This window comes from Myodes glareolus, chromosome 8 (genome assembly GCF_982192425.1).
Source record: "Myodes glareolus chromosome 8, mMyoGla1.1, whole genome shotgun sequence".
Taxonomy (NCBI): Eukaryota; Metazoa; Chordata; class Mammalia; order Rodentia; family Cricetidae; genus Myodes; species Myodes glareolus.
This window is the reverse complement of record NC_142033.1, coordinates 13,908,461-13,930,308: the sequence shown is the minus strand read 5'-3', so window position 1 is coordinate 13,930,308 and position 21,848 is coordinate 13,908,461. Positions and strand designations below refer to the sequence as shown.

The window sequence follows — 21,848 nt, the reverse complement described above, 5'->3', positions numbered from 1 at the left end:
CAAGCCAGGTGTGTTCAAACAGGCCTTTAGTCCCAACCTTTAAGAGGCAAGGGCAGGAGGATCTCTAGGAGTTCAAGGACAGCCAGGTCTACATCTTGAGTTCAAGGACATCCAGGTCTGCGTAAGGTCAGGTTCCCAGGCCCAGAAGCTTAAGAAGGAGAACTGAGAGTTTGAAGTCAGCCTGAACTATGTCGTGAGACTGTATTGGGAATATGATGATGATTCTTTTCATTTATTTTGAGACAGGGTTTCTCTGTGCAGCCCTGGCTGTCCTGGAACTCCTCCTGTAGGGCAAGTTGGCCTCAAACTCAGAGATCCTCTTGCTTCTGCCTCCCGAGGATTAAAGGTGTGTGTCAACACAGCTGTCCTAGAATGGCTATTTTTGGTTGTCAACACCTGACTGCATCTGGAATTAAGTAAAACCCAAGTAGCTGGGTACGCCTGTGAGGGATTGGTATTCATTAACCCATCTGAACTGGGAAGAAGTGGAAAGACATACGATCGTATCTCTTTGCTCTGCATAATTTCCAAATGAAAGCAATACCAGGGCATAATTATGCCTAACATGGTATAACGATCTCATGTGTAAACACATCATATATTTAACCAGGTTATAAATACAACTAACATGAAATAACTATCCCTCCTACAGCCACAAATGCATCTTAAATGAAAGGAAACTAAAAACACAGTATAAATGAGTAGTATGTCCAACCCAGCAGCTGTTGCAATGAAGAGAAGCTAGTGGGCCACCCAGTGGTAGAATCCAGAAAAAATATAACAGAATCACCAAAGGAGCAAATAGTCGCATGCAGAATTGAACCCAGAGGCAAGTCACCTTCTGTGGGTCAGAACAAAATAAAAACACCAGCCACAAAATCAGGAATCAAACGACTACAACTCTCTGGGCCCAACTTTACTGTCATGCATTTAATCAGTCATACAGTTGGCCAGCCATTCATTCAAGCAAAATCGAAACAGATTCCCCATGAGAGGCATGACTAGAGTGCAGGGGTCCCGACTGCTGGTGTCCTTATGTACTGCAGGAAGACAGAAAGGCTTTCTTGATGGAAATTTCATCTCAAACCAAGAAGAGGGCTCCTGAAAGAACCAGCAAGAAGGCAGAAATGTGTTCCTGTCCAGCCTGGATTACACAGTGAATTCCAGGTGACCTGTTGTAGTAGTTTGAATGGAATTGACCCCATAATCTCAGAAAGAGTGGCACTGTTATCCAGCATGGCTTTGTTTGGATTCGTATGACCTCATGGGAGGAAGTATGTCACAGTGGGGGAAGCTTTGAGGTCCATGCTCAAGTTTTGCTCATTGTGATCCTCAGACTGTTTCCTGCTGCTTGCAAGATATAGGACTCTCAGCTACTTCTCCAGCACCATGTCTGCCTGCATGCCACCATGTTCCCTGCCATGATGATAATGGGCTGAACTCTGAAGATATATGAAATCCACTCCAATTAAATGGTTTTATTTATAAGAGTTACTCTGGTCATGGTGTCTCTTAAGAGTAATAGAAATTAAGACTCCTGTTGTGTCCTTGCGTGCACAGCATTGAAAGTTCAAGGTCACTGAGTGTTGGTGGCACGTACCTCTAATTCCAGCACTTGGGAGGCAGAAGCAGACAGATCTCTGGGAGTTCAATGCCAGCCTGGTCAACAGATAAAGTTCCAGGAAAGGCTCAGAAACTTCACAGAGAAACCCTGTCTGGGGAAAAAAAGTTCAAGGTTATTCACAGCTACTGAGATCCTACAAAGCAACCATAAGATTTCATGACCTGATTTATAGAAACAATAAAAAGGGTGCAAACACATTGGAAATGACAGGATCAAACTGGCCTTGGGTGTTCACATCTGTAATCCAGGACTTAAGAGACAGAAGCAGGAGGATCCCTGTTATAATATGTCCAGCCTGGTCTGCAAACTGGAACTGTATGGATGGATAGATAGATAGATAGATAGATAGATAGATAGATAGATAGATAGATAGACAGATAGCTATTTCGACTATGCCTCCCAGGGTACTTGCCCAGCAAGTACAAGATCTTGCATTCAATCTTATTGAGTGAAATTTTTCTTGAGAAATGGGAGCAGAATTCCTGTCATCCCAGACAGGGCACCAATGAAACATCAAAGCGATGATTCCAACCAAGTGTGGTTGCTGAATCCTTAAGTAAATCAGGCTTGGGCTTGTATGTAGTCAAGTTAGCAGAAAGTCTCAGCTCAACAGAATAACTTTGTGTCTTACTTAATTTTCTACTGATGTGACTATGGCCATGACTATGGAGGCCCAAAAATATGAGTCTATTTTCAGATAGACCAGAAGTCCAAAAGACCTCTATTCCTTCAAGGTTATTGTGTTTCTACCTCAAACAAGGGTCTCACCTAGATTTAGTTCAGAGAGTTCTGCTCGCTGAAGGCTATTGCCAACAGGTGTGACTAATATCCAGACCTTGAATTTAAATGAAATACATCCAGACCTTGTATTTCAGGTATAGTGAAGTAGATATGTTTCTACTCCAAACAAAAGTCTAAGGATCCAACTAGGTTCCAGTTCCCTTAAGGAGATTTCATTGGATTCCACCTAGGGAGTGATTTGCCTATAGAATCTTTTAGTCTAGGGTGTGAGTATGGCTTGTTTTGTTCTAGCAACAGAATGTTTAACTATGGATGTAGGCTGCAACCTTCAAATGGTCAGATCATTTCTTTGTATCATCTTAATGCAGTTTTTTCTTCTCTTACTCATACCTTTTGGGGTTAAGAATTTTTAAACAACTTGAAATTAAACGTGAGTGATTTCAGTAGTCACAGGATTTCCCTCCCGATACTACTCTATATGTCTTCATTTATTAATATTATGTCTTCATATTCTTTACTACATTTCTAAATCTCAATATTCCTACCCTGGCATGAGGTATTTTTGTTGAGGCTGGTCCACAACACATAACTGTTAAGTTGAGAGTATAGCCCACAGGTATGAAAGTTGTATTCGTCTGGACTCCAAATCCCAGCATGCCAAGTCCTGACCCCCACCCCAGCCGGTCAGGACCACCCACACAGGGTATTTAAGAGACCTCCCAGAAGAGGACCACGTGGTCCTTTTCCTCTCCCTGCCACCCACGGTGTTCTCATTCATAACCTCCCAGTTCTTCCTTGGAGCCACCTAAGGTTGCAGGAATTCCATTAAACCTGGATATTTCTTAATTTGACTTGTTATTTGGCTTGATTGGGATTTTTGCATGGGCAGAGAGCTCGCATTAGGAAAACTTCCTAATATCTTGGAGGTCCCACCAAGATAGGGTGGCCTTTCCGTATGGCCCTAGGTCAAGCATTGAAAGCCCCCTAGGCCACAATCTGAGCTCTCCATTCCACCCTAAAACTGGCTCCTGGGCTACAGAGTCTGTGTCTTTTTAAGTCCCTTTTTCTTGTCTATTCTATAGGGTTTTTGGGGAACCCACTCATACTTACTTTTGTCGATTATTGGACTCTTGTTGAAGCCAAGAGCTTGCACCAAGAGTTTGATCTCAGCACCTTCTAGACCTGCAAGACTGGGCCTAGCTGAGGAAGGCTTTGTTTGCTCTAGGGATGCCTAGCATTCAATTTCCATGACCCCATTAGGCCTAAGAGCTGTTTTAGCGGATGTGTTGCTGTAGAATTAGGCCACTTGTTTGGGCATAGACTTTAAAATGGGCACTTTCAGTTCAAAGCCATATCTGCTATTGCCCCTGGGATGCCTACTACAAAATCTTTATAAATTGAGCCTGTCCCATACAATCTGTCCTGAATGGCTAATTTTCCTATGCACTAAGATTTGGCCTCAATACAATCTTGACAATGGGACACATTGGCCACCAGAAGAAAGTCTTGAGCTTACCGTCTTCCAGAACCTTGAAAATTTTTGTTGCTAGATGGACAAATGGGCAGAGTTTACACATGTCCACGGTTTTTAGGCTCTGCACTCCTGCCCTTCTCTTAGTAGCCAATGTCTGGCAGCACCACGCAGCCAGAGGCACTTGTCCCTCCCCCACCCTCTCAAGTCCACACTACTCAACCCCCTCCTTGGAGGTTGTGGGGAAAACGGAACACTCTGCATTGCTAGTGGGAATGCAAACTGGTACAACCCCTTAGGGTGTCAATGTGGCAATTTCTCAGAAAATTAGGAAACAACCTTCCTCAAGACCCAATAATACCACTTTTGGATATATATCCAAAGGAGGCTCAATTGTGCCACAAGGACATGTGCTCAACTATGTTCATAGCAGCTTTGTTTGTCATAGCCAGAGCTGTAGAACTCTAAAATAACTCTGTAACCATTTCTGACAACTCTGAGGCCTCTCAGCAGTAGTACCCCCAACCCCGGAACCAGGAATCTAATAATTATCCACACACATACTGAAATATTGGGAACTTTCCATTTCTCTGAGTCTTTGTGAATGTTCTCCAGAAATTGGGGCAAGATAACCTTTAAGATGTTGACTCAGTTCCTGATGTACGTGCCAGGTGGGAGGCCTCCCAGAGACTTGATTTGACTCAGCCCCTGGGAAAGGCATCAAAGTGACCCTCAAATGTTTCCTCTTACCTGGCAGCTGCTCTCCAGCTAGTTATTGGTAATAGCCCTTTTGAATAAGCCAATCATAACAGTCAAAGAACAGCCCCCAGACACCTCCCTTGCTTCTGTGACTTTTTCCTTTAAAAGTAGCCTGTACCAGCTATTCGGGGTCTTTCTGGCCTCTAATGCTGAAAGACCCTGTCATGACAGAATTAATAAAATCCTCATGCTTTTACATCAGCTGTGGTGTGAGAGGTGGTCTCTTGGGAGGATTCCTTCTCGGTGTTTGAACTCTAGGGTCAAACAGAATTTGGAAACAACCTAAATGCCCCTTGACTGAACACTGGATAAGGAAAATGTGATACATTTACACAATGGAGTACTACACAGCAGAAAAAATACTGACAGCTTGAATTTTGCAAGAAAGTGGATGAAGCTAGAAAACATTATTTTGGGTGAGATAACCCAGACACAGAAAGACAATGATCACATGTACTCACTCATAGGTGTTTTTTAAACATAAAGCAAACAAAGCCAGCCTACAAACCACAATCCCAGAGAACTTAGAAAACAATGCGGACACTAAGAGAGACTTACATAGATCGAATCTACATGGGAAGTAGGAAGTATAAAAAGGAAAAGATTCCTTGAGTAAATTGGGGGCATAGGACCTTGAGAGGAGGATTACAGGGGGGAGGGGAGAGGCAGCAAGGGGGGCAGAAAAAAGTAGAGCTCAATAAATATCAATAAAAATGGCAAAATGGGCTAGAGTCTCTCCTGAGTTGCTGAGACCACCAGCAGTCCCACTAGAGAATAGGACCACAAGGATCCGGAAGACATTTCAGATGCTGGGGAAGGAGATTGTTGGTTTGAGTGCCACCTCTTTGTGGAAAAGTTCAAGGTCTGTTTAATCAAGGATGGAAAGCCTTGTGTCTGGACAGTTTTTCAATGTAATTGCACCGGGAGGACTGCTCCCTCCTGAGAACACCAAGTTGCTGTTCTGGGATTTTGTTGGTCAACTTGTTGGAACAAAGTCTTTTAATGTGTTTTTTGTGTGTTTTTTATTTTATGTATTGTTTATTGTTAGGTGTCTTTGTCTTTGTGTATCTGAGTGAGATAGAAATTATGGGACAGTACCCCTCCTCACCCTTAGACTTACGTTGCCTCATTTGAAGGATGTGACAGTCATGGCTCTTAAACAAGGAATTAAAACTCACAAAGGAAAGTTCATTACTCTTTGCAGCACAGAATGACTCACTTCTAATGTCAGAGAGAACCTTGATGCTGGTCTGATCAGGGTCATGGGGGATATCGTGTTCAGACCTTGAGCTTGACACCCAGAACAGATACCTTACATTGTACCTGGAAAAGTCTGATAGAAGGCCATCTCTCTTGGGTGAAGGCTTTTACTCCCCCAACAGGTCAAGATACTGGCAGCAGAGAAGATACATCTATCTGGCAGGGGCACCTGGACTGCCTCAGTCCCACCTGCATCCCCAGTCTTGCAGGGTGGAAACACTGAGGAAGGTATCTTATCTTCTCCAATTTATACCCACACCCAAGACCTGGACCGGTGCCAGCAACAACCCGAGAGGAGCCTCCTATGCCCTTGCGGGACCCATACAGGAGGAGGAAGCAGGACCAACCAGAGGCTCTAGGAGATAGAGAGGGAGAATTCCTGATTCCATCATGGCTCTCCCCTTGAGGGCCACTCGGCCCCTGGACCAAGTTGGCAATCAGTTCTTCCCTTATTGCCCCTTTGCCTCTAGTGATCTCTATAATTGGTAGTTGCAAAATGCCCCTTTTCTGAGAATCCCTGAGACTTGATTGACCTTCTTGAAACTGTTCTCGTCAGGCATCATCCATCCTGGGATGATTGACAACAGCTCCCGAAGATACTGTTCACTACAGAAGAGAAGGACTGGGTAAAGTTGGAAGCCTGGAAATTGGTCCTGGGACCCATTATAGTGTCTACTGCCAACCAGCCTCTCATAGATGCCACATTCCCTCTCACCCACCCTGAGAGGGACTACAACACGGCAGAAGGTAAGAGGAGTCTCCTAGTCTATTGTCAGGCTCTGTTGGCAGGTTTCAAAGCAGCCACAAGGCAGCCTGAAAACTTGAGTAAGGGTTATGATGTCAGGCAGGAACCAGATGAGAATCGAGCTGCATTCTTGAGCAGCCACAGGAGGCTTTCAGAAGGCATTCACCACATGACCCAGACTCACAAGAAAGTGCAGCAGCTTTGACTTTAGCATTCCTTAATCAGGCATCTCTAGATATGAACAGGAAATTACAAAGGCATGAACGCTTAGGAAAAAGAATATGAGAGAGTTAGTTGCAGTGGTAGAGAAAGTGCACAATGGAAGAGAAAATGCAGATGAGATGAGAAAGGAACAGAGCAAGAACCAGATTCTCACTGGCCTACTGCTACCTGCTACAGCAGGAAAAGAGGAGCCCAGGATGCCACTGAGAAGCCTGGATGCTGTAGAGGAAGACAAGAAACTGAGAGGTAATAAAGAAAGGCCCCTGCTGGGAAAGAATCAATGTGCATACTGTAAGAAGTAAGGGCACTGGGCTGCAGACTGCCCAAAGTTCCCAAAGTAGAGGACTAAGGACAATGCTAAAGTCCTTACCCTAGGAATGGACAGTGATTAGGGAAGACGGGGTTTGGTCCCCCTTTCTGAACCCAAGGTAATCCTGAGAGTGGAGGGGGAAAAGGGTTAATTTCATGGTGGATACAAGAGCTGAAAACTCAGTGCTATTAAAGCCTATGGGACTATGACAAATATAAAGACCCGAGTCCAAGGGGCCACAGGAGCAAAGCCCTACTTATGGACTACCCAAAGAACTGTGGACGTAGAAATGGGATGAGTAGCTCACTCATTTCTAGTAATCCTAGAATGTCCATACCCCTTGTTGGACTGTAATCTATTGGCCAAGATGAAGGCTCAGATACGTTTTTCTGATGATGGGGAATAGTTGCTCCATAAAAATGGGAAATCTGTCCATGTCCTGGTAACTAGCCACTTGGCTGAAGAATACAGGCTACTTTAAGCAGTCATTCAGCTTGATCCCAAATTGGAAAAATGGCTGCAAAAGATTCCATTGGCATGGGCTAAAACAGGGTGAATGGATTGGCAGCACATTGTCCCTCCATTTATGTAGAGATCAATTGGGGACAGATCTGGTTAAAGTGTGCCAATATCTCATGCCTCTAGAAGCCAAGAAGGCCATCACCCCACATATCAGGTGATTATTAGAGTTGGGCACCCTCCGGCCAGTGCAGTCAGCCTGGAACACACTCTTGCAACCTGTTAAGAAACCACACACCAATGACTATAGAGCAATTCAGGACCTGAGAGAGGATAATAAAGGGTGATTGACATACTCCCCACAGTACCCAACCCATATACCCTGCTCAGATCATTGCTTCAAGGTTGCCAATGGTATACTGTTCTGGACCTTAAGGATTCCTTTTTCAGTTTTTCTTTGGCTCTCAAGAGCCAACCATATTTTGCCTTTAAATGGCATGGCCCAGAGATTGAAGTCAGTGTCCAACTAACATGGACCATACTGTCACAAGGATTTAAAACTTCTCCCACCATCTTTGATGAAGCTCTGCAAGAGGACTTGGGTGAGTACTGGACCCCATACCTGGATGTTTGCCTCTTACAATATGTTGATGACTTCCTGATTGCTACTGCAGATCAAGAGATCCATTTGACTACAACTGAGTGGTTACTTCAAGTCCTAGGAGGCCTAGGGTACCATGCCACAGCCAAGATCTATTAACAACACGTAAATTACTCGGAGGACATACTGAAAGGACAGTGGTGGCTCTTGGATGCACAAAAGAGATGGTACTTAAGATCCCAGTTCCACCATGGCCAGACAAGTGAGATCCTAGGGACAGCAGCTTTTGCAGCTCATGGATCCCAGGTTTTGGTGAATTAGCCAAACCTCTATATGCGGCCACTAAAGAAGGGCGGGGCTTTTTATGGACAGAACACCATAAGCAGGCCTTTGACAAACTCAAGCAAAGCCTGTTGCCAGCCCTAGCACTAGATCTACCAGAAGTAACCTAGCCCTTTAACTCTCTTGTGGATGAACAGCAAAAACAGCTAAAGGTGTCCTGAGAATTTGGGACCCTGGAAATGACCAGCAGTAGATTTGTCCAAGAAATTAGAGCCCATGGTGTCCGGCTGGCCCACCTGCCTTCATATAATTGCAGTCATGGCCTGTTGATAGAGTTTTCTGTCCCACCAGTTTCCACATTCATCTAGTCCCAAATAAATACACAGAGGCTTATATTAATTATAAACTGATTGGCCTATTATCTCAGGCTTATTAACTATTATAACTTATATTAGCCCCTAATACTTATCTGTCTTAGCCATGTGGCTTGGTACCTTTTTTGACAAGACAGTCAGTCACATCTTGCTTCCTCTGTGTTACTGTAGACTGAGCCTTTACTCTTCCCAGAATTCTCCTGTTCACAACACACTGCCTATACTTCCTGTCTGACTACTGGCCAATCAGTGCTTTATTAAAATACAATTGGCAGGGTACAGATCATTGTCCCACAGCACTCCCCCCTTTTTTAAATATAATGAAAAAAAGAACTCTGAATTGAATCTCCTTTGGTTCTTTTTCTCCTTTTATCCATAACAACTTATAACCAACATTCTAAACAAAGGCAAACATTCATAATCCATTTTTTGAGAATGTGGACATAGTTTTCCAGGCTACTTATTAATGATTGGGGGCACTGATAATCTTATGGGGACCTAAAGAAAATTTTGAATTATGGTCAAATCTTGAATGGAATATTTGTGAGACTTGATCATATCAGCTAGCAGTTCTGAAAACCTTCTAGATGTAGAACTCAGAGGAAACTCCAACAGAGGTCCGCTGAAATGTTGGACCATCTGTGCCACCCACTCCTATCGGAATTTCTCAGAGGGTCGTCCTTGATCAAATCTGAATTTTCTTAGCCCAGAATGAATCCTCAGCCTCTCATTTCCTGTGGAAAGAAAAACAAAAACAAAACCTCTTTTCCAAAGTAACGTATCTTTTGACTTAAATTTTGAAGTCAAAGCATTTTCAAAATATGTATGTTGGCAATATTATTTTCGTTTGTATCATTTGGAACACTTTAAGAAGTATAGGTACTAGCTCTTCTTGGAAGTTCTGATAGAATTCTGCACTAAGCAATCTGGCCCAGGGCTTTTCGTTGTTGTTGTTGTTTTTGTTTTTTTGTTTTGTTTTGTTTTTCAAGACAAGGTTTCTCTGTAGCTCTGAAGCCTGTCCTAGAAATAGCTCTTGTAGACCAGGCTGGCCTCGAACTCACAGAGATCCACCTGCCTCTGGCTCCCGAGTGCTGGGATTAAAGGTGTGCACCACCACTGCCCAGCTTTTTTTTTTTTTGAAAGGTTTTTGATGACATCTTCTATTTCCTTGCAGTTTATAGGTGTATTTAAATTGCTCAACTGGAATAGATTTAATTTTGGTATGTGGTATCTATCTAAAACTTGTCCATTTCTTTTACATTTTCCAATTTTGTGGAATACAGGTTTTGGTCGTGTGCCTTAATGATTCTCTAAATTTTCAAATGGATTAAAGACTTCAGTATAAATCTTACTACACTGAACCTGATAAAAGAGAGAGTGAGAAGTGGTCTTCAATGAATGGGCCCAGGAAACTACTTCCTAAATATAACCCCAGTAGCACAGAGCAACAATAAATAAATGAGACCTCCTGAAACTGAGAAACTTCTGTAATGCAAAGGATACAGTCAATAAAACAAAAAGGCAGCCTACAGAATGGGCAAAGATCTTCACCGACCCCACATCAGACACAGGACTGATCTCCAAATATATAAAGGACTCAAGAAATTTGACATTAAAATACTAAATAACCCAATTAAAAATTGGGTACTGAACCAAACAGAGAATTCTCAACAGAAGAATCTCAAATGGCCAAAAGTTACTTAAGGAAATGTTCAACATCCTTAGCCATCTGGGAAATGCAAATCAAAACAACTCTAAGATACAATTTTACACCTGTCAGAATGGCTAGGATCAAAAACACCAATGATAACTTATGCTGGAGAGGATGTGGAATAAGGAGAACACTCATCCATTGCTGGTGGGAATGCAAACTTGTACAACTACTTTGGAAATCAGTATGGCAGTTTCTCAGAAAATCGGGAATCAACCTACCTCAGGATCCAGCAGTACCACTCTTGGGCATATACCCAAAAGATGCTCAAACATACTACAAAAACATTTGTTTAACTATGTTCACAGAAACATTATTTTTAGTAGCCAGAACCTGGAAACAACCTAAATGCCCCTCAACCAAAGAATGGATAAAGAAAATGTGGCACATTTACGCATTAGAGTACTACTCAGTGGTAAAAAAAACAATGACATCTTGAATTTTGCATGCAAATGGATGGAATTAGAAAACACTATCCTGCATGAGGTAATCCAGACCCCAAAAGATGAATATGGTATGTACTCACTCATAAGTGGATACTAGCTATAAACAAAGGACATTGAGCCTATAGTTCATGATCCTAGAGAAGCTCCTATAGAAGAATCCCATAAGTAATAAGGTGAACCTGTTGGGACTGTTTGGAATCCTGGCCTCCAGCTACTCTCCCCTGCTAGTGACCTTTACTTGGCCTTCTGATTTGAGCTACTGAAAGCTGTGTCCAGCCCTGCTTCCTGAGCAGTCTTGATTGAGGATCAGGGAATGAGGTTTTCACCTGTTGGCTCACCTGACTGTGTTGGGTATATAAGCCTCCGTGGTGCTATTCAATAAAGGGCTTCTTTTGCAGTGACTAGAGGTGTGTGTGTGTGTGTGTGTGTGTGTGTGTGTATGTGTGTGTGTGTGTAATTAATCCTGACGTCCTTCGCTGGTGTTTCAGTTCCAGGCCGTGCAGGTGCGGCAAAGAAAAACTTGTACAGATCCACCTGGAAATTGGAAACAGATAGGATTGCCTGACATAAGTGGGAACATGGGGCTAGAGGGAGAAGTGGAGGTAGAAGGGGGAAGAGGATGGGAGAAGGGGAGGGTTGAGGAGAACTTGAGGGAATGGGATAGTCAAGATGAGATGAGATGAGAACAAGGAAAGAGATATTTTGATTGAGGGAGCCATTATAGGGTTAGCAGAAACCTGGCTCTAGAGAAAGGAATCCAGAAGGATGACCCCGGCTAAGACACTAAGCAACAGAGGGGAGGTGGACCAACCTAGACTTGCCTGGTAGTTAGACTGATGAATATCTTAAATATCACCATAGAACCTTCATCCAGCAACTGATGGAAACAGAGGCAGAGACTCACATCAGAGGACTGGACTGAGATACCAAAGTCCAGCTGAAAAGTGGGAAGAATGAAAATATGAGCAAAGAGGTCAAGACCATGATGTGTTCACCCGCTGAAAGTTTGCCTGAGCTAATAGGAGTTCACCAACTCCAGCTGGACTGGGAAGGAAATGAGCATAGGAACAAACTTGTCACTCTGAATGTGGTTGACAATTGAATTGCTGGGGCAGACTGAGGGGCCACTAGCTGTAGCACCAGGATTTATCCCTACTGGCTTTTTGAGATTCTATTCTCTTTGGATGTATACCTTGCTTAGTCTAGATAAGTAGGGAAGGCCTTGGACCTTCCACAAATCAAAGTGCCTTACTCTCTCTGAGGATTGAATAGGGGTGTGTTTGGAGGGTGTGTGGAGGGAATGGGAGGAGACAAGGAAGTGGGAACTTAGATAGGTATTTTTAAAAAATCTAAAAATTAAAAAATATGTATGTTGGATTAATCCAGCAGCAAAATCAAATGTCTTTTAGCAGAGCAGCTGTTGCCCCTTCCTCAGCATTCAAACAATTCAAAGAGAGCATAACATACACTGACCAGATTCTCTGTTTGTTTTCCATCTTTATATGGCTTTATTTTAAATTTAATTTCTTTTATTTTTACTTTTAATTTTTGGCTTTTTTTTTGGGTTTTTCAAGACAGGGTTTGGCTGTAGTTTTAGAGTCTGTCCTGGAACTAGCTCTTGTAGATCAGGCTTGCCTGGGACTCACAGAGATCCGCCTGCCTCTGCCTCCCGAGTGCTGGGATTAAAGGCGTGCGCCACCACTGCCCGGCTAATTTTTGGCTTTTTGAGACAGGGTTTCTCTGTGTATCTTTGGCTGTCCTGGAACTCACTCTGTAGACCAGGTTGTCCTTCAACTCACAGACATCTGCCTGCCTCTGTCTCCCACTTTGGGATTAAAGGTGTGTGCCTCCACATCCAACTACTCTCTTCCTTTCTTTTTCACTTTAACGACTTTATCCTTTTTTTTTTCTCTCCCAAGCCTACATATATTTTTAAATGTACTGTAAACCATTTAGAGGTTTCTTTTGACTGAATCTGTCCTATTGTGCATCTGTAATCCTTTTTTCACTAGGACAGCTTCTTAAAATGCTAAGTTTTTCTTAAAATCCTAAACTGCACCATTGCTGGGGCAAACAGGAACCTGCCTGCTTGCTCCGCCCAGCATGACATGGTGGAACAAGCGGGTGCTTGTTTGATACAGAAGAGTAGGATGGAATCTAGGAGATGTTTTAGCAGAGTTCATTTCGATTAAAATATTGGACCTGAGAACTAAGACCTAAACTTTCCCCTCAGGGAAAGAAAGACTTAAAATAAGGAGTGACTGGAACCACTGTTTACTTAAGAGGGGGCAGCCTAAGGGCTTAGTTACTGCTTAGAGACTGGAGCAGAACTGGTGTTTGACAGCAGTAGTGCCACTGGGCTCTCACCCATCAGAAAAGCTTTCTTGTCTTTTGATTAATATGGTTTTCAGAAGATTGTGATATGTTAAATTGTGGATTTATTGTTAATTCCCATTCTAGAACTACAGTATTGACCTGGTAACGTTTGTAACTGCTTATAAGATGTTTAGAAAAGTTTGACACACCCTGTACAAGTTTGGATTTAATGTGTGTGTTAAGAATTCTAGAATTTGATACAATGTAAAAAAAAAATTAAGAAATGCTCTAGACCAGCTGAAGAAACATTTTCAACTCAGGCGACCCTCCTCTTCTTTAAATAGGAGACTATAGTCGTTAGAAGCATGATTATTCATAAAACATTATGATCTCAGAGCTCAAAGGTCTTCCTCTCCTTCAACCTCTTTTGTTCACAGAAGACAGCAGTCAGAGACAGGTTTGAAGCTTCTTCTCCCCAGATGCCTAAGAGAGGAGCTCACATGAATAGAATGCGGTTCCAACTATTGGTAAACTTGTGTCAATGAAAGAGTCTTTGATTAAGGCAGATGTGATCATCTGTCCTGTTGCAGAAGAACAGGTTTTAATAAAATTATTAAGAGAGTGGGTTGTAGGGTCATATTACATAGACCCATATTTCTATATTGTATGGCGGTCAGAATTTCAGGCCTACCAACAAAGTTATAGCATTTCTGACTCTGGTGGTGGCTCCATAGCATCTTTCTGACTCCACCCTCTTTCTCCCAGCATTCAGTCCAGTCCTCCCTGTCCACCTAAGTCCTGCCCTATCTACAGGCCAAGCCATTTTCTTTATTCATTAATGGTGATTACAGCACACAGAGGGGACTCCCACATCACCCAGCTCTTCATCTTCATACAGCAGAGCTGTAGGGAGCCTTTTCTCTGCTGGGCCCACTGCAGCAAGCATGCTTGTTCTTCCTCCAGATGGGGCCTGAGTCGGGGATCAGCTATGACCTTCAGGCGCCTCCTCAGTGCTCGTCTGGGTAGGAGGACCGTCACTACTTGCTTCTTTTCCACAGTCTCTGCTGTGCAGTCCCATTCCTCTGTTCTGGTCCATATTCTCCAGAATTCATAGCACCCTCGCCACAGGTCGAGCACTTGAAGTTTCTCCCTCCTGTGGGTAAAAGTTCTGAAGTGTAAGCTGAGCAGCCAGCATCAGGTTCTTACCTCCACCTCAGACAGAAATCCTCAGACTGAGTGTACTGAATGCTGTTTCCTCCTGCATTATATTCCTCTCTCTGCCCAGCAGGATCACTTCCTGTCTCTACCTGCCTAGTGTTGAGATTAAAGGTGTGAGCCACCACCACCTGGATCAAGTGGCCTTGAAATTCTGATCTTTCTGCTTTCTCCTCCTTAGCACTGGGATTAAAGGTGCTACCACTGCTACCGACGAAATCATTACAAACTGTAGGATTAAAAGGCTAGAGATTGAACCATCCAATCAAACTACAGCTTGGGTTGCAAGATGGGACTGCAATAGGGAGGGGGAGGTGAGCAGAAGGGTATATAAAGAGTTCAGGAGGCCACTGAAGATACTCAGAGACCTGAGCCTGGAGGAACTGCCTGGTTCAGCTGGGATAAGGAGGCCCCCTGTTGTCAGTGCTCAGAACTGGTGAGTAGATGTCCTCTGTGGGCTCATGTAGTTTGTATCAGGACCTTGAGATTGAAGAAGGGACTGGAAACTTTTATTCTGTCTCTCCAGATGAACACATTTAAGCCAGTGGGTTTGATTCTAGATGAAGTTTTACCTTCATCTCAGATGTCAATCTATGACAGTTTGTTGATTTCATTATGGTTGATGATTGTTTTGAGACAAGGGTTTCCTACATTGTCCAAGCTGTCCTAGAACTGGGCCTGTAGTTCTGGCTAGGCTGGGAATCAAGATCATCCTGAGTCACTTTCTCTCATACTGTGGTACATTCAAATGAGTGTTTTCAATAGTTTTTGTGGAACAAGGGCTCATGTAGACCTGTAGACCACATGTCTTTGATTCCTTAACTGTTCCTCTACCTAAACCTTCTTCCTGGGGAGGTGTATCTGTTAGGGTCTGAGAGAAGCCCCCAAAGAAGACTAACAGCCATGTATGCAATAACAAGAGAGCTTTATTGATTGCAACGTTGGGGTGGCAGCTAGCGAACCCCAAAGAGGGTCACAAGCTCCTTATAAGCACAGTTAGGAGAATTCTGGAGAGGAGGAATTAATCTGGGACTGATTGGTGGAGGAAAGCTTAGTATGGGGGATGATGATGAGTGGAAGGTTCTAGTTGTTAGGGACCTTCCATCAATAGGGTATGGAAAGCTATCTTTAGTCATTGGAAGACTGGCAGGGGGGTGCCTGCTGAATCAGCGAAGTGATTTTGGGGGCCTGTTTGGTCAGCAGAAGGGGATGTGGAGTGCTAGCAGAAGCCTTGGTTTGTCTGAGGATGGTCTGTTTAACTCTGTCCCATTTTAGTGAACCAAAACTTAGGCTTAGATTTTTGTCTAGGAAAAAGCATGGTCTGCCTCCCAACTTTCTTGGTATCCATGGCTTATTTCTGCTTAACAATTCTGTTCACATAAACCACTGAAGAGACACACAGCAGGGATATAACTAATGACTGGAGAGACAGGCCATTTTCCTTTTTACTGCAAGCAGACCCAAAGATGTTCTGCTTATCATAGGTACAGCATTAATGACATATTGTGCAGACTCTTGTAGGAAATAAGACACAATTATAGGGCTGCCTTGTGACATGGAGTGTATCCATGAGCTCTGAAGAAATCTCTTATTGAGGACGTCACCCTGAGGATCATAGCACTCCAGAGGTGCAGGTTAATGCTCTACACTCAGTCACCCTTTTCAGGGTCACTGTATGTACATTCAATGCTTTCTGACAGAGTCTGTTGGACCCTAGAGTCCAAACACCGAGGAGTCACCCCCAGAGACCACCCCTCACACCACAGCTGATGTAAAAGCATGAAGATCTTATTAATTCTGTCATGACAGGGTCCCTCAGCATTTTGGAAGCCGAGAGACCTCGAATAGCTGGTACAGGCTCCTTTTAAAGGAGAAGTCCACAGAAGCAAGGGGGATGTTCTTTGACTATTATGATTGGCTTATTCGAAAGAGCCATTACCAATAATTGGCTGGAGATTATTGCCAGATCAGATGAGGTAAGAGGTCATTTCGACCCCGTTTCCAAGGTACTGAACCAAAACATACGTGTATGGGTAATTGTTAGGTCCTTGGTTCCCAGGGCAGGAGGGGAAGCACTAAGGCATGGAGGCTGAGAGGGTTCAGAATTGTCTTAAAATTTTACAAGTCATTGGTATTGGATTTTCCTGAGGTGAGGGGTGGATGCTTGCCTGAAGAAAGATCTTCAGAGGATTGTTGTATTCCAGAGGCCATTCTGGGAAGAACAAGGCTACTTCAATAAATGAAGGCGAATAAAGAGAATTCAAGCCCTTCAGTCCCATCAGCAAACATGGACCACACAAGACCATGTTGGTACTGGGAAAAGAAGGACTTGGTTCATACACCCTCACAACTTGAAGGACTTGATCCAGCCACTGAGGCCCAGTACCGCCAAAACGGGGCTTGCTTCATCTTTGATGTGGGCACACATTTGGGCTTACCCTACGACACCCTAGCAACAGGGATCACGTATTTTCATCGATTCTACATGTTTCACTCCTTCAAGCAGTTCCCACGCCATGTAACAGGAGCTGCTTGTCTCTTTCTGGCTGGGAAAGTAGAGGAGACGCCAAAAAAATGTAACAATATCATCAAAGCAGCTCATAGTTTATTAAATGATGTCCAACGTGGTGAGTTTGGAGATGAACCGGTGAAAAAGGTCTTGGTGCTGGAGAAGATCTTACTACAGACCATACAGTTTGATTTAGAAGTGAAGCATCCATACCAGTACCTACTCAGATATGCAAAGCAGCTCAAAGGTAGTAAAAAAAAAATTCAGAAGTTGGTTCAAATGGCATGGACCTTTGTAAATGACAGTCTCTGTACCACCCTGCTACTGCAGTGGGAACCAGAGATCATAGCTGTAGCGGTCATGTATCTTGCGGAACATTTGCACAAATTCGAAATTCAAGAGTGGACCTCCAAACCCACGTACAAAAGATGGTGGGAACAGTTTGTTCAAGATCTCTCTGTTGACATTATGGAAGACATTAGCCACCAAATCCTGGATCTTTACACACAAAGGAAACAACAGAGTCCTTATCATGCCCTTCCTCAGCTGCAGAAGCCCCCATCTCTTCAGCCTCCACCACAAGTCCCACAGTCACACCCATCTCAAGGCCCTGAGGCAGCACAGCCCCAGCAGAAGGACCAGCATCCGCACCAGGAGCCAGCACAACAGCCCAAGGAACCACCCCCACAGCCTAGTCCTCCAAGACAGATTGAGCATACCATGGTAGATTATCCCGAGGAAGAGAACGAAGCCACAGTACCACCACCTAAAATTCCCAGACTTGAGACCACTCCTCTACCATTGCCTCCAGACTGGAAGTCTCCCATCGCTCCTGCCTTAGGTGAGGCTGGTACAGGTGGCCCAGGGGAAGCAAGTGACCTCCCCAAAGTCCAGCTTCCTCCTCCAGCCCACCAGGCCACTGTGCACCACCCACCATCATTGGGGCCTCTACCCCCACTGCCTTACAGCTATGAGACTTGGATGTCTAGCACCAGCTCCTTCATGTCTGGAGAGGACTACCAGAACCTGCAATCCATGATGAAAAATGAGGGTCCTCCCTACGGTGCTCCGTGCCCAGCCTATGGCCCACCTGCTCAACTTCCCTACCAGCCAAATGTCTACTCCCCCAACCGACCTCCACCTCCTATTCTTCCACCCCCAGCTTCCTTCCTGCCACCCACCATGCCTCCCTGTATCCCACACTATCCTCTCCTTCTCCCTCCCAACAACCCCAATTTCCCACCGCCACCTCCATGCCAGTCAACCATTGATGTAGCCCATCCTCACTGTCTTCGAGGTTTGGTTTTGCGACCAGCCAGCTACCTACCTGCAGCTATTCCCCCTGAGAAGCAGCGCATTGTTGCCACACTTATCTCCCCACCTGGCAGGGGGAGAGGATGGCCAAGCTGGATGAGATAACGGGAAGTCCCTTTCCTTTTTTGCTTATTTATTTTAACCCCGATATACCATTATGACATACTCATCAACAATAGGATGTAAAGGACTGGACTTGGAAGGCTCACTCAGTTCCTGACCTTGAGAAGGCTGTCAGAAGATGGAGAGTACTGGAAACATGAGCAGGAGGCTCAGCATCCTCTCCTGTGCACGCAGCTGCCTTTCGCTCTCACCTCACTGCACCTGCCATTTGCAACAGGGGTTCTCTTCTTCTGGGGGGCGGTGAAAGGGAAAAAGTGTCACCTCAGTGTAAAAATAGAGAATGACAATAACGTGTTTGTAAATACTATGAAAATAAATTCTCTTATATGGTAAGCAGTGGTGTCTCCATGAAAAAACAGCAAAAAAAAAATCTGAGTTTTCCAATGGACTTGAAGAGTCCACTGAGTTGGTAGTAGCAGCAGGGTGCCTTGTATGTGCCAGACAGATTCAGGGTAAGAGGGGTCGGGCTGGGATGAGAGCAGTGCACCCTGGGTATTGCCCGTTGTGGTGTGACCACATCCAGTCTCGGTTGCCTTGTGTGTCTAGCACAGGGTTACTTTTGCTAGTGAAGATGGTAAGTAACTACATTGGCTCAGTACATAGCTTCAGAACCTTTCTTCACCGTCAAGCAAAAGAACTGATGATGAGGAAACCAGGTCAGCAGGAAGGACGCAGAAAGGATTACTCCACAGAAGATCTGACATCAACCCCACGGGTTCACTCCTTCCACCTCAGCACAGACTCCTTCCTGTCCGCAGTGCTTCACCTTGACTCTGACCCACGGCTGCAATGCGAGGTGCGTCCTCCGTACTCATCCCTACTGTATTCAAAACAGACAAAGCTGAGTGTGGTGGTGCACACCTGTAATCCCACCACTGTGGAGCTGAGGCAGGAAGAGGGAGGAAAGGTGACGCCCATACTGGGCTACACAGGATGACCTCATCTGAAGAAGCTGCCTGAACTTCATGGGGAATTGATGCAGGCTCAGCCCCAAGCTCTCACTCCTGGGAACTGTAAATGTGTGAGTCCTTTCCCTCCACTACCCTTTCTCTTTCCTTGCCCATCAATCCCCCTCAGTTTGCACACTTGCTGAGAAAGAGATCAGAACCCACTCTCACTAGCTCTCAGTCCACAGCTGGCTTCTGACTATGGCACCCCGTCTAGACAGTCAGCTGGCGGACAGCTCTACCCCTTCAGATTGTTGTCTGAGCCCTCTCTCAGGATGAGCAGACAGCAAACAATGCCCCACTTTCTCATGTGTCCAGCACTGCTAATCTACAGAGAGTGGGTGCCTGCTAATGACTTAAAGAACAAGGCTTCTTCTGCAGAGAAAACTGTCCGTTCTCCTGTACCAGAGCAGCTGGTCCATGTGACCCTTGAGGAAGTAGACAGTATCAAGCTGCACATTGAGTAACTTCAAGGTGAAATGAATGACAACCCTGTTGCTTCTTCTCTGGAGAGTTAAACATGCCTGTCTGTGATGGCCCCAAAAAGTGAGCGTATTCTACTCTGCTTGAACAGCAGAGAGTTTGAGGTTGCTCAAAGTTGTGGCAACAACTGTGGTTACACACCCCGACCTAGGGTGTGGTTACTTCGTGTTTGGGGCATAAAAATGGTCCATAGAGGTGTATCTTCACACTGACCAAAGGTCAGGGAATTCAAGCATACTTCTGCTCCTTTTTTTGAATTAGTTGGTTTGAACTAGGAAGTGGCTGCCTTCAGGATACTTAATCTAAGGAGGGTTCACTGCCAAAACAACAGAATGCTTTTCTCATGAATTAACCACTTGATGTCTCAAAGTATTGAAGCAAGTAACTGTTCTGGTTATCCTTTGTACCACGATAGAGCAATCTTTTGTCTTCCTCCTCTGTGGCACTGGAGTATAAAATTGTATGAAAAGTGAGAGACAGGTGGACACAGTACTCAGAAGTCAGAATTCAGCACTCAGGATTCACTGAATTGCCCTCCTGGTACTCTCTTATGCCTCTGTGTTTATTTCTTATCTCTGTCCCTCCTACCTAACATCTCTAATCCTCACACCTCTATTCTGGTACATACAAATCTGCTATGGCTAGGACCAAGACAGAAGACACCCGAAATGGTGGTCCCTGACATAAGGCAGCCCAACATGGCATTGCTTGTGATCCTCCCTTGTGCTGGAGAGAAGGATCTGTCACAGATATCTCATGCAGCTGGGGTAGGGGTAAAAGTTAAGAAGGGAGATAGAATTGTAGGTAAAATGCTCACGCAGGTACAGCATGTATTCCAGGCCCAACACTTCTAAGGTTTCCTGTAGTTGTGAAAGTACAGAGCCCAGACTGAGTCTTGCTAGACTACCCCAGAGCTTCCAAGACATCTGTTCATGAGATCAGCAGGAGAGCGCCCATCCAGGGGTCCTTCCTTAAGGTCCAGGTTTATCACAGCCTGGAAGGGTTGCTTCATTCTCATCCCAGTGACCCACCACTGCTTGATTCTTCCAGCCTGTGAGAACCAGTCACCTGCCATAACTTGAAGTTCCTACCCATAGTTCATGTACCCATTGTAATGGTTTGTCCTGTCCCCTTAAGAGACGAGCCCCACCCCACCCACCACCCATTCTCTCACTCCCGCAAGCAGATCTTATTTCTAGTTCCTTTCCATCTCTCTCCCTAAGAGGCCGCCCACTGCAGCCACTCTGGGAACTGGGTCGTTTTACTCTTACCATAACATCAGTACTTCCGATTTCAACCTCTTGTTTGGAAAATAGCCAAAGGTCTTGGCTTCCAGTTCAGGAGCCAGCATGGAAACTTTGCCTGTCTTCCAGCATGGCAGTCAGTCACTCTGTTCTCCATGGCTTACATGCTCCCAAGACCATGTCTTTGAGTCTACCCTGGATCACAGCTAGTACATGTGGGAGCAGGGATGGATTCCTTCAGCCATTGCAATATCTGCCATGAGTCCAGCACACGATGGCTCACCAGATGGTTCAACAAAGGGCAAAACTTATCAGTTTTCCAAGCTGGTGCTAGCAGAGGTCTCTGTCTACCCTTTGAATCAAGTTCTTCCTGACTCAAACTGCCTTTGATTTGACATCTCTGGGCCTCCCTTCCTTGGGTCTTACCTTCATTGAGACCTTATCTGGGTGTCTCTCATGTAGGGCAAATCATTTCCATTTAGAGCAACTTGGAATGTCTTCATGCGTTACCTTCCTCTGTATCAGAGTTCCCAGAGTAAAGTGTGAGAAGGATTGGTCCTGTATCATGGTCCCAGAACTAAGTGTGTTTTCAGGTGAAGGCCTGTTTGAACAGCAGTGGGAAGAAACTAAGGGCAGAGCCCCCATATCCAAGGGGTCAAATGCCTGATTCCTAGGCAGACTATCCCCTGCCA

General features: G+C 44.7%; 1 pseudogene; it reads left to right on the top strand.

Moving 5' to 3' along the window:
* The first annotated feature begins 16,775 nt into the window (after nucleotides 1–16,775).
* On the top strand, nucleotides 16,776–19,896 carry LOC125396033 (cyclin-K pseudogene; annotated as a pseudogene).
* Nucleotides 19,897–21,848: the final 1,952 nt, after the last annotated feature.